Below are 11,585 nucleotides of genomic sequence, written 5' to 3'. Positions count from 1 at the left end.
GAAGCAGCGGCACCACGTAATTCTCGATCATCTCGCGATACCGCTCGCCGGTGACGCTCGCGCTGCGTCGCGTCGCCGCGTCTTCGAAGAAGTACGGGTCGAGAACGCCGCTGCTGGATACCCTGCACCACACGGTAACGCGCACGCAGTGCGCGCTTCGCGGTCGCCACATTCGCGGATTCTGCGCGCCCCAGAACCGCACGTTCTGCCGATTGAACATCGCGCCGAAGAGATCGAAATGCACCTCGTCGCCCGTTATGAGACGATGCACGAACGAACGATCGCGCACGACCTGTCGCAGGAAACGCCGCGAGAACGCAAGTCGTTGCTCCGTGTCGGGCTGCGTCAATGTGTGCGCCAGCTGCACCTTGTACGCCCGCACGCGCAGATCCAGTCGCTGAATGCGCAGTCGCTGAATGAGAGAGGAGCGCGACAGATTCAGTGCCCGCGAGCGTTTTCTCGTCGAGAGCATGGGTTCGCGCGACACGCTGTCGCGCACTCGCTCTATAGTAGCGTCGGTGCGCACACTGCCTGGCCGACCGGGTCGCGATCGATCGCACACGCTGCCCAGCTCGCGAAAACGTCGCACCGTGGCCAGAACGGTGCGACTGCACACCGAACGCTGACGACTCGGCGCGTCGTTCCCGTCAGGGTCGCGGTCGCGCGATCGTCTCCAGAGCGACATGACGCGTCTCACATTACCGTCGAAGCGATACCACAGTCGCACCAAAGCCACTCGATCGGGGGTGTGCAAGCGCCGACGATCGATCGCGACCGCGCGACGATCGACGACGTCGTCCTCGCTCACGTCAGCGCCGTCTCCGTTCACGCCGCTGTCGCTGTCGCCGTCGTCGCCGCCATCGTCGGTCCCGACGTCGCGTCTCGAAATTCGACGACGGCGCCTCTCGGTCGCCGCAGTCGCGTCGCCGCGTCTCGCGTTCAACATCTGTGCACATACACGCAAGAGCATTCGTCGTAGCGAACGACACGAGCGATCGATTCCGCGAAACGGCTCGCGCGCGAGGTTCCACTGTGTTCGCGCGTTCCGACCGCGCGATCTCGTTCCTCGATGTTCGCGCGGTGCGACGTCGTCATCCGGCGATCGCGATATCCGGGCGTCGCGTAAAGCCGAGAGCGTTCGCGACGAGACAGAAAATCGTCGACTCTCGATCGTACGTACGCGCCAGATACCGGTCGACACACGCTCGAAGGAACAAACGCCACGATGCACGATTCGCCATGGGCCGGATGTCCGTCGATCGCTACCGCGAAGGATCGTTGCGCTATCGACAGCCGTGTCCCTTGTCCGCGGTTCGACGCGACGACCGTCACTCGCGATGACCGCCCGACGATGATCGCGAGAACCGCCCCACGACGACCGTCACCGTTACGGAACCATCGACGCTCGAGCGAGTTGTGCTGAGCGAAACCGAGGATCGTCGAGTGTCCGCGTGGCTTGCGGTTCAACCCTATCGCCGAGTCCCGCGATTCGGCCGAGAATGCTTCGAACGTCCGCACTCGATCTGTGAGGTGCTCGCTCTGAGAAATATACGCGAAACGAATCTTATCCGGACTATCGCTACGATCGCTTCGTAGCGGCGGCTCTCGCGCCGCGTCGCACATACCTCTATGATCGAGCGCGCATTCGCGCGTCCTATCTCTTTGCGTTTTTGGTGACGCACGCACATATATGCACTTATATGCACATGCACTTGAAGGAAAGAGGTCGATTAAACGATAACCTACGCGTCAGTATCCACGACGAGTCGCTTATTATTTCCCGCTACAGGTTCATCCATCCTCGTCATTGTTCCCGTCTCGTCGCACCGGCGGCGGATCGTGCTCGCCGTACTTGTCGAGCGGTGTCACCGGTTCGTAACGCGCCGCGTGCGCCAGTATCTCGGTGTACGACAGCAACGTCAGAGTCACGCGTATCTCTCGATCGTCGCGACCATCACCGACGGCGTCGTCGCCTCGCGTCGCCAGGCGTTCGGTCACAAAATTCTCGTATGTGGTGTCGGATCGTTCGAAGTAACGACGCAGGCGCGACGGTTCCACGATCGTGCGTTTAAAGCGCGTGAAGTCTCCGGGCACCCAGTGACGACACGTTCGACGAATCTCCGATTCGTAGTCCCGACTGGCGAATCTAGTGCTTCGCGTCGCGTAGTCGATCGATCGGTGCAGAAAAGTGTTGAACAATCGCACCGTGGTCTCCCGCGTACCCATGTAACCCATGAACACGACAGCGCATCGACGACGAAACGCATCGTCCAGATTGCTCAGACGGTTGGTCGTGAAGATGCTGAACACGCCGTAGTTGTCCGTCCCATCGTTCGGTTCGAGAATCGTGAAAAATCTCGCGAGCAGACAGTACTCGCCGCTGATCACGGCACCGCTGCGATTCTTCACCAATCCGTCCACCTCGTTCAGCAGCAGCACCACGTTGCGACCGGTGGTGCCAACGAGAGCGCGCATCTTCCGGTACAGCGAGCGCAGGTTCTTCTCGGTCTCCGAGCGGTAGGCCGACAGCAGGTTCTCATCGTTAACGAACGCCAGATTCAAACCGAGCGACCGGGCCACTGTTCGAGCGGCCGCGGTTTTACCGGTGCCCGGTGTTCCGTACAGAATCACGTTCGCACCGGCCCGCGTGCTCGGTCCTTGCTCCATCGTTTCGTCCGCCAACAGGGTGTTCTCCGGCTCGTCGTTGATCACGAAATAGGCGTTCAGCAACTGCACGTGCTGTTCCTCGTAGCCCGGCAGATCGCTCAGCGAGACGTTCAGACTCTCGTGCGGTATGTACTCGTACAATCCATCGGTGTGCACGTGCGGATCGGCGTCGGCGTCCGCGGAGTCGCTGGTGTCGCGCGTGTCGTCCAAGCGACGACGCGCGCGCCTGATGTCGGCCGGTATGTTCGTCGCGGCGCCGAGCGACATCGCCAGATCGGCGAAACCGCTCAGTTGCATGGAACGTAGCACAAGAGCCTGCATGCACCGGGCCACCACTTCGCTGCGCAGAAACTGTCTGTCCGCCGGATCTACGATGATTCGATCGTACGTGGCGGCGTATCGGGCCACGATCGTACCGAGAGCCACGTGCTTGTCCGCCGCGGCGGCGTTGTCGACGCGCTCCAATTCTACGATTGATCGGGCCTCTTCGTTGTACTCTCGAATGAATTCGACGGTCACTTTCTCGTACGCGGTAGTCTCGACGGCGGACGGAACGCGAAAGGTGGTCGCGCCGCGCGACGCGTTCATCGCGACGGCGAATCGCGCAAGGTTCGCTTCGAGGGGAACAACAGCGTGGACATGGGTCCCGAGACCATAGACTTACTGATCTCGTCGGCTGTAACGGCGACACCAATGCGCAGCGTGTCCAACGTTTCGCTGTTGAACAGCCGCTTCAGTCGATCGTTGCTCCGAACCTTCGCTCGCCCGACGAGGTAGATCAACGTGACGATGAGCGCGACGATCATCAAGAGGCGCGCGGTCGTGCTCACGCCCATATTAGTTTCTCGTTTCTCACGCTCGATCGTTTTCTCTCTCTCTCGCGAACTATTTCGCACGATGTAACGTCTCGCGTCTCCCTAGGGATCGTGATCCGCCTGCTCTCTATTTATTTAGGCCTACCTGCTTACACCGGCACTGCCTGGGATGCCGAGAGCTTTTCCGGACAGATGGTGAAAGGGGGAAATATGGTGATTGTGGGTGATATAAAGATTATGGCTATTGATAGGAATAGAGACTAAACAATTGTTTATTTAACAATGAGACAATATGATAGTTAAAAGTGTAATATTAATGAGTGATAATACTTATAGTTATATAATTAATGAATACAAATGTGGTTTACATTATATAGCTGCTGGTAATGAGTTACAATGAAGTGTTGAGAGAATGTACAGTTATCCTGCCCGGTGGAGGTAATGAAGGTGGTACGGTAATTTGCGAGGAGTTTCAGTGAGAGAATAGGACTCCAGTTGGTAAATGTAGGTGGCTGTTTTGTTGTTGAAAGTGTCGTCCTGTGTTAAATCTATCAATTCTATGTCTAGAGTTTCTGTCGTTGAACGCTGTTTAACCAGCCGAGGGTTGCGCGTGTGAGCCCTGTAAGAGCTTGGTAAAGAATGCGAATCCGGAATGAAGTGTCTTTGTATGGAATGTAATGGACGTGGAGCGTATTTAAATGTGCTTATGAGTCTGTTTTGTAATAAAAACTTGATGTACGATGGAGGAACTAGATCGTGCCCCGTGATATCTTGTATTATACGGGGTTTGGTGGGGTCCATGTGTTGAGACAACAGGGCCGCTCGTCGGCAAGCTTCCTTACGTAGCTGCCTTGCCTTCTGTTTAACGCCCCCGCGATGTTTATTTGGCATCTAACGGATTGAGTTTAAGAATAACATTTTTGGTCGGACAGGTTAAAATAGCAATTGATAAAATTAATTATTGAGTGAAAAGGACTCTTGTGACTTTAGTTATCCGTTGCCAGAGTACTATAAAAGTACTAATAATTAATGCTTAATACCAATGCTTTGGCAGTTAGGTTATGCTGGTTGTAGGAGAAGGATAATTGAGGCGGGTGGCGGCTGTCAGCTGCGCCCCTGAGATTGAAGGATGCTACTGTACAGGTTATTAATTCACAAGTTAAATTTCCTGATCTTGATGGAGAAGGGGTGGTCTTATAAGTTGGACGGGATGGATAGGATGCTTGAGCCGAGAGGCACCCGTAAGGCGCTCCTCAGTCTGGACGAGGATAGAGGCGGGTAGCTCCAGTAAGGCGCTTCCCTAAAAGTGAGCAATATCTATGCTTAATAATGTAAGATTCAGATTTAATGGTTAATGAACTATAAATTCCTCTGGCAAGAGATGTTATGGCACCAATTGATTTAAGTAACTGAATAAAAAGGACAAAGATTTATGAATGCTTAATATCTTCCTTTCAAGAAAATGCTCGAATAAGAGGAAAAAGGCTGCCGGTAAAACAAGGATGCTGCATAAAATTAAAATGCTTAGTAGAAAATATTGAAGGATTGTATGCCGACGCAATGGCATATGTTCGTTGTACAAGAAAATCGGTGATTTTAATGGAATTGTACAATAGCAAGTAACACAGTGAGGTAATTAAGGCGTATGCCGATGCAATGGCACACGTCTACACATACACAATAAAATCAGTTACAATTCAATAAATGCATATACATATATATATGTGGGTGGGGAAGGATGCACTTCATGAAATGATTTATATTATTCCAGCTTTTATAATGGATAATGTCAAGATCTTGTCGTTATTAAGAATATACTTTCGTCTAAATAAACAATGAGATTGTAAAAATATTATTAATCTGAAACCTTAGTAACTTGATTGTTTAATATAGAATAGTCTTTACGGGTAATGGTAATAGCAGAACGCAGTATATTTTATATGTGCAAGTGCAGGTTACAGTGGAACCAGTGGGAATATTATATCAAGTACATAATTATACATGAAATTGTAAAGGCATATAAAATGTCTTATAACTAAAATAGCTAATGAGAGAGATAGAAGGCTAACATGAAGGAACGTCTCTGTGAGTCCTTGTTATGAGATAATTGTAATTTTTATTTTTATTCAATATCTATTAACGAGGTGAAGGCCTAGGAGGTTGGAGTAAGCAGATTTTCAAAGCAGAGTCTCCGGCGTAAGGAATCCGCCTGGAGACGATGTCAGAGTGGTGGGATGCCACTGCTGATAAGGATTCTGACTATACCAATACGGCTCTGTGCTTGGCACCGATGCCGTGCGCGCGTAACCCTGTGCTTGGCACCGTTGTCATGCGCCCGCAAGAAGGAATGGAAAGGGAATAATAAGTGTGTGAGCGTAGTTCACTGCGTTGACAGACACTGGGGTTTCGTAATCACGATTTAGAAAAAGAAGAATCTGAAGATTGTCTCTCTCTCTCTCTCTTTATATATATACTAGCTTGTATAGCGTATCCTAAGGAAAGCGGAACGAAATTCTAAGAGCGGTTTGACAAACTAAACGTAGATAATACACTATTCGGATTATAATGAATGGTCCTTATGTAAGGCAGTTACGAACCGACATGAACGAAAATTTCAGCGTGACGCTATGGTATCTGTTAAATAATTCGACTTGGCGTATGGTGAAACGTCACTGGTTCACTCGCGTAACAATGTTCCTAAGGCTTAGATCGCGATTGTATTTCACTTGCGCGAAACGCGGTGTATGTGAGTGTTGTGCATTAAAATATTATATACTTACTATTTATTTCAGTAGCTCAGACTTTTGCAGAGAAATCTCAAAGAACAGGCTTTTTTTATTCCAGAATACTCTCAATACTGTTGGGACCACTCTAGCCACGGCACAACTCGAGCGGGGAGTCGACTTATCCGCACACTTTGAGTATTATAAAACACCGTGGATGTTCTGGCAAGTTTCCTAAGAAATCTTCCAGATTTTGAATAGCACAAGGCAAAGGCTCTGAAGGAGCGTTGGAAGAGGCTCTTATGCGAGACGACCGTTGTCCGTGGTGGCACGGTCGCTCAGAGACACTTTTCCTCCTTGCGTCAAATTAACAAAGATGTCTTTGAGGCACTCCTAAGAGGCACGTCTGTACTGTATGAACTTCCGATGTCGACTCTGCGGTGGGAGCTGCTCCCGGGGCCTCGTTCGGTCCGGACAATGGAACTCAAGAGTGGGGTAGGCTATATGGTAGGAGTAATGGGATTATACGAGAGGGATCCAGAGTAGGAGCGTTCAAGGTTTTTCAGAGTGGGACTGAGTGGCGTGATGCTGACGGGGCATCGAGACATCTCGGCGCGCCGCCGGATGTGATAAGGAGCGTGGTCAACAGGATGCCCTATGTTACCTGATATGGGCTCGGGTTACTCGGGGATTCCAGAGCACCTTCGGTGGCCCGGCTGCGTGCGTGCCTTATCTTTGAGACTTCCTGTCGCCAGTCTGACTTATTAATTTATACGTGCGCGTAATTATTTATGCCTTATAATATTATAATTTAATAAAAAGAAATGGTTAATATTATATATGTGTGGTTCTTAAGGTTATAATATACGCCTAATTTAGTATTATATGAATAGTGTAATAGAAAGTTATAATGTTAATTAGTTATGATTTGTATAAAGACAATATGCATGTGTTATAATAAAAGAGATATTTGTTATTAATGTTTAAATGTGGTTATTAAGAATTATTATAAGAAATGCATATTGTTAACAGTGGGTTTTAGAGTGTAGAGATTTATAATATTGTTAACTGGAAAATTAGGATTTCTTATTACAGGGATCCTTATTATTACTGTTGTTAAATTACTGTTTCTCGGCAAGGCTGAGTTCTACCATAGGGCTCTCTACTTACGTATGTCGGTAAGATAGATCCCTTGGGTAGGTTTCGTTATTATTGGCGTCGGTAATTAATTAACAATTGTTATAAACGGTTCTTATGTATAAATTACCGACTTTTAGACCTTATAGAAGCTTATGGTAATAGAAGATTCGATGAACAATTAATTTTTATTATTAGTGATGAGTTCAAGCCGTTGTACTGTACGAACGAATTTAAAAGAGTGCAATATTTAAGAGGAGCTTGAACGTGGACAGAAGGCTTAAATTAAATTAAATAAAGTATTTAAACGTGACCAAGGCAAAAATGGTGGATTTCCAAGCTAAATAGGGTATTTAAACGACCCCTGAACTTAAATAAATGAGGTTTATTAAATTTTAAGTAAAAATTACCAAATTTTGAGAATGTACTGTCAGAAGGATTCTCTGTTTGTGGGCAAGAATTAATTGTTTTCGTTTGGCATTATTTCCTTTTGTAATTAATATTCTGAGGTTTTGACATTTGCTTATGTTTCACTAAAATGTTCTCTATGTACGTAGGTGTTAAAAATATTTTAAATTGACTTTTCTTAATTTTCACGGAAGGTACGCATTACTGATGTCCCAATAGTCCCTGCGTATGAATTTTAGAATTTTCTGAAGTCTACTGGTAAGTAACATTGTTGGTTTCTTATTAATTGTTAATGTTTTTCAAAATGTTAATATGGTCGTTAAATAGAGGTCTTTTAATGCTATTGTTAGCAATTAAGATTTTTCTTCTAGGCCTTATAGTTACTGAGAAAAACATGCCTTTTCCTGATTGGTCGAGACATTCAAATAGCCATAACTTCTAAACTATCGATTTTACAGAAATTTTATTAGGACATAATTTGTAATACTTTGAAGGAGCCTTAAATCGCACCGCGCGATTTTCTAAAATTATTATTATTTTAAAAGATATGAACTTTTATCGATAAATTTTAATAGTAACAATTACCCTCTATGGTTGAATCTACCTATATGTCTCGCTGGCCCTTCAATGCAGAGGCGAAAAAATGATATGGTGGAGAGAACGTCGCAGGACGTTACAACGATCGCTCGGTAAACGAGGAATCCTATTCTCGCGCGAGCGCACGTCGCTCCGGCGAAAATAGGATGCCTATTTCGCGCGATCGCTCGGTTGATCGCGCGTTTTTAGGATCCGTCCGAGGATTCGCGCGCCACCCCCGTTTCCGTCAAATCGAGCGAAAACATGGTGATTCGAGCTTCTTTGACGATCATTAGGATCCATCGAGAATCCTCGAGACGGCATCTATTTTTCGCACCTCGCGCGAAAATAGGATCCGCTCGCGACACCTATTTCTCGCGACCCGCGCGAAAATGGGATCCGCTCGCGAACGGATCGCGGCGCGCGGTTCCGCGCGAGTCGCGAGAAAACAGGTGCCGCGATCGCGCGCGATCGGAACCGCTCGAGATCAGTTCGCGTCGGCGGACCCGCGTCAGCACGCCTCGTTTGTTCGAACCGAAGACTCCACGATCCGCAGAGCTGCGACGGTGGGCGGGCGATCGGAGAACGGCGCCGAGGCGCAACAAACGGCGAAGCGCAGTCCGATCCGATCGACCAGCGACATGCTCGGGAACGGCGATGACCAGCGCGTCGCGTCATGATCGCACGCGCGTTCGCACCGACCGCGCACGCCGATCTCGACGGCGTGAGCGGTGCGTTCGAGGTCGACGATCTCGCACCACAGCTCGGTCGCGTTGTCAATCTCGACGTAACGACAGCGCTCTCGGTACTCGTCGTCGCCGTCGTCGTCGTACGCGTGCCGCAGTTCGACCAGATCGTTGAGCACGGCGAACGCGTCGCCGCAGTCGCACGCCGACCCGTTCCCGGCTCTCGTCGTTCACGGCCTCCGACGCGTCACCGAACGCACCATCGCGTCGTAATCGTCTCGACCGAGCTCGTGCGACCAATCGGCGATGGTCGCGACACCCGTCGACGTTGACGGCTGATGTTGCCCTCGGATTCGATACGGAACCACGCTTTCGTATCGGCCCATGTAGATGACGCAGGAATACCACAGCGCGTAACGGCGCAACAACCCGGCGTAAACGCGCACACGAGACGTCAGCACGTCTCGCGTGCGCAAAAGCGTTTCGCATCTGCTTCGCGCGACGGTCAGTTCCGCCAGAGCTGAGGCGAATTCGTGATTGCGCGATCGCTTCAGCGCGTCGCATCGAGACACTATGGCGCGCAACTCGACGGCCAGGTGTAACGCGGCCTCGTCTTCTCGGTCGTCGTCGTCATCCGTCGACGCGCGCGACGCAGAGGTCGCCTCGACGTCAGCCACACCGCCCTCGGTCAACAGCACGAACGCTCCGCTGGTCGCGCATCGCGCCAACGTGGCGCGCAGATCCGACTCCGCGCTCAACGCGACGTCGAACGCGTCCGAATCGTTTGCTCCCGCGGTGGTCATGTCCATCGCGCGAAGCGTCCGAAACACCAGTTTCAGCGCGTCGTCGCGCGCCGCCACGAGTCGCTGCCGGGAGGCCCGGAGCTCCGCGAGTTCGCGCTATCTACCACGTTCCGCGAAATCGGCCACCGCCCGCATACCGTCGACGATCTCACTCATGATCAGATTCGCTCGATTCGCCACGCGTTCTCGCTCCAATCGAACGCGCGCGTTCAGCGCCTCGTTGACCGCGCGCCTTGTCGCGCTCGGTTGATATCTCGCGATCCTCCGCGTTCGCGGCTTCGCGCGATCGAGCCAATGTGTCGCGCAGAGCGTCGCGTTCGGCGCGCGATCGCGCCACCTCGTCGCTCAGACGGGCGAGTCGCTCGCCGGCGGACGCGCTCATCTCGAGCGCTCTTCGCGCGACGTACGATCGCGCGGTCAGCAGTGTGATGCAGTCGCGCAGATCGTATTCGCACGAGACCCGCGAGCGCAGAGTCGCGAATCGACTCGTCGCACAGTGGGGCAAAATCACGAAAAGTTGGCTAAAACCTAAAAAATAAAAGATGTTTTCCAAGATTTTGAATCATACCGGTCAAAAAGTCAAATACTTTTGACACATCATGACGTAATTCCCATCATTCATCTGTCTCGAAATAGCCCGTAGTGTTAATCAGAAGTTACTCGTGTGTAACGTCGCACATATGCATATAGTGAGAGCGACAAAAGTACAGTAATAAAACATAGAATATTAGGTTCAGGACATATGAATCAAAGTATGCATTCGATTTCTGGAGGTTAGTAAAATATGTTGTATCATCCATTCTTATTATTTTAATAGTCGTAAGATTTTTATAGCCGTATAACCTCAAATACAAAATTTGCTATACGAGTTTTTTTTAATGTAATATTTTAGTTGCCTATCAAGCGTCATTTCGCTATGTTGTTAGCATGATATTATAATATATTCAATATTTTATCAAATATTGTCAAGCAATTTTGCGAATATTTGCGATTTTGTACATGATACGCGTTTAAAGTGTAACCTATCAAGCCTAATCTGTTCACATCTACATAAAACTGTGTATCTTTTTGAACGCTTAGTTTTATAACAATATTCTATAAATTTCAATAAAATTAGATATTATGTGTTTAAAAACTTGCATACATATATATACATGCACACATAACACATACAACATAACATACTCATATATGACACTCACGCACATCACAAGATACACACACATTCTTTATCTCTCTCTCACACACACACACACACACACACACATACATTCATACATGACATACGCACATATGAGATCCACATGCTAATTCATTACATTACATAATATTAATACAGAATATATTTACAGCACATCAAGCTGATCGTATTATTTTAAAAAGGAAGGATATGGTTGAAATTATGAGAAGATGTCCATCAAAACATTTCAAATGCAATGCAAATATTTACAACATTATATACAAGAATTAACTCACTACCAAGAATCACTACCAAAGGAAGCAAAACAAACAATATCACAGTTTACTTTTACATATAAGGCTAAGTTGCAAATAGTATCAAGACGATACGAACTATTTTGCAGTAAATATCAGGAATGGCTTGAAAAAAATGAACGTTTCCCAGTAAATATTTCTAAAACTCGTAATATTGGAGGGCTTCCTGTAGTAAACTTCGGCTAAAAGTAGTGACAGATCAAAACGACGTAAAACTGAAATCCTACGTTCACAATCAACTTCTTCGGAATTATCATACGCTGCTCAAATGAGACT

Source organism: Harpegnathos saltator, unplaced genomic scaffold (genome assembly GCF_003227715.2).
Source record: "Harpegnathos saltator strain DR-91 unplaced genomic scaffold, Hsal_v8.6 scaffold57, whole genome shotgun sequence".
NCBI classification, from domain to species: domain Eukaryota; kingdom Metazoa; phylum Arthropoda; class Insecta; order Hymenoptera; family Formicidae; genus Harpegnathos; species Harpegnathos saltator.
The sequence above is the reverse complement of the archived record's forward strand: the minus strand, read 5'-3'. Positions refer to the sequence as shown.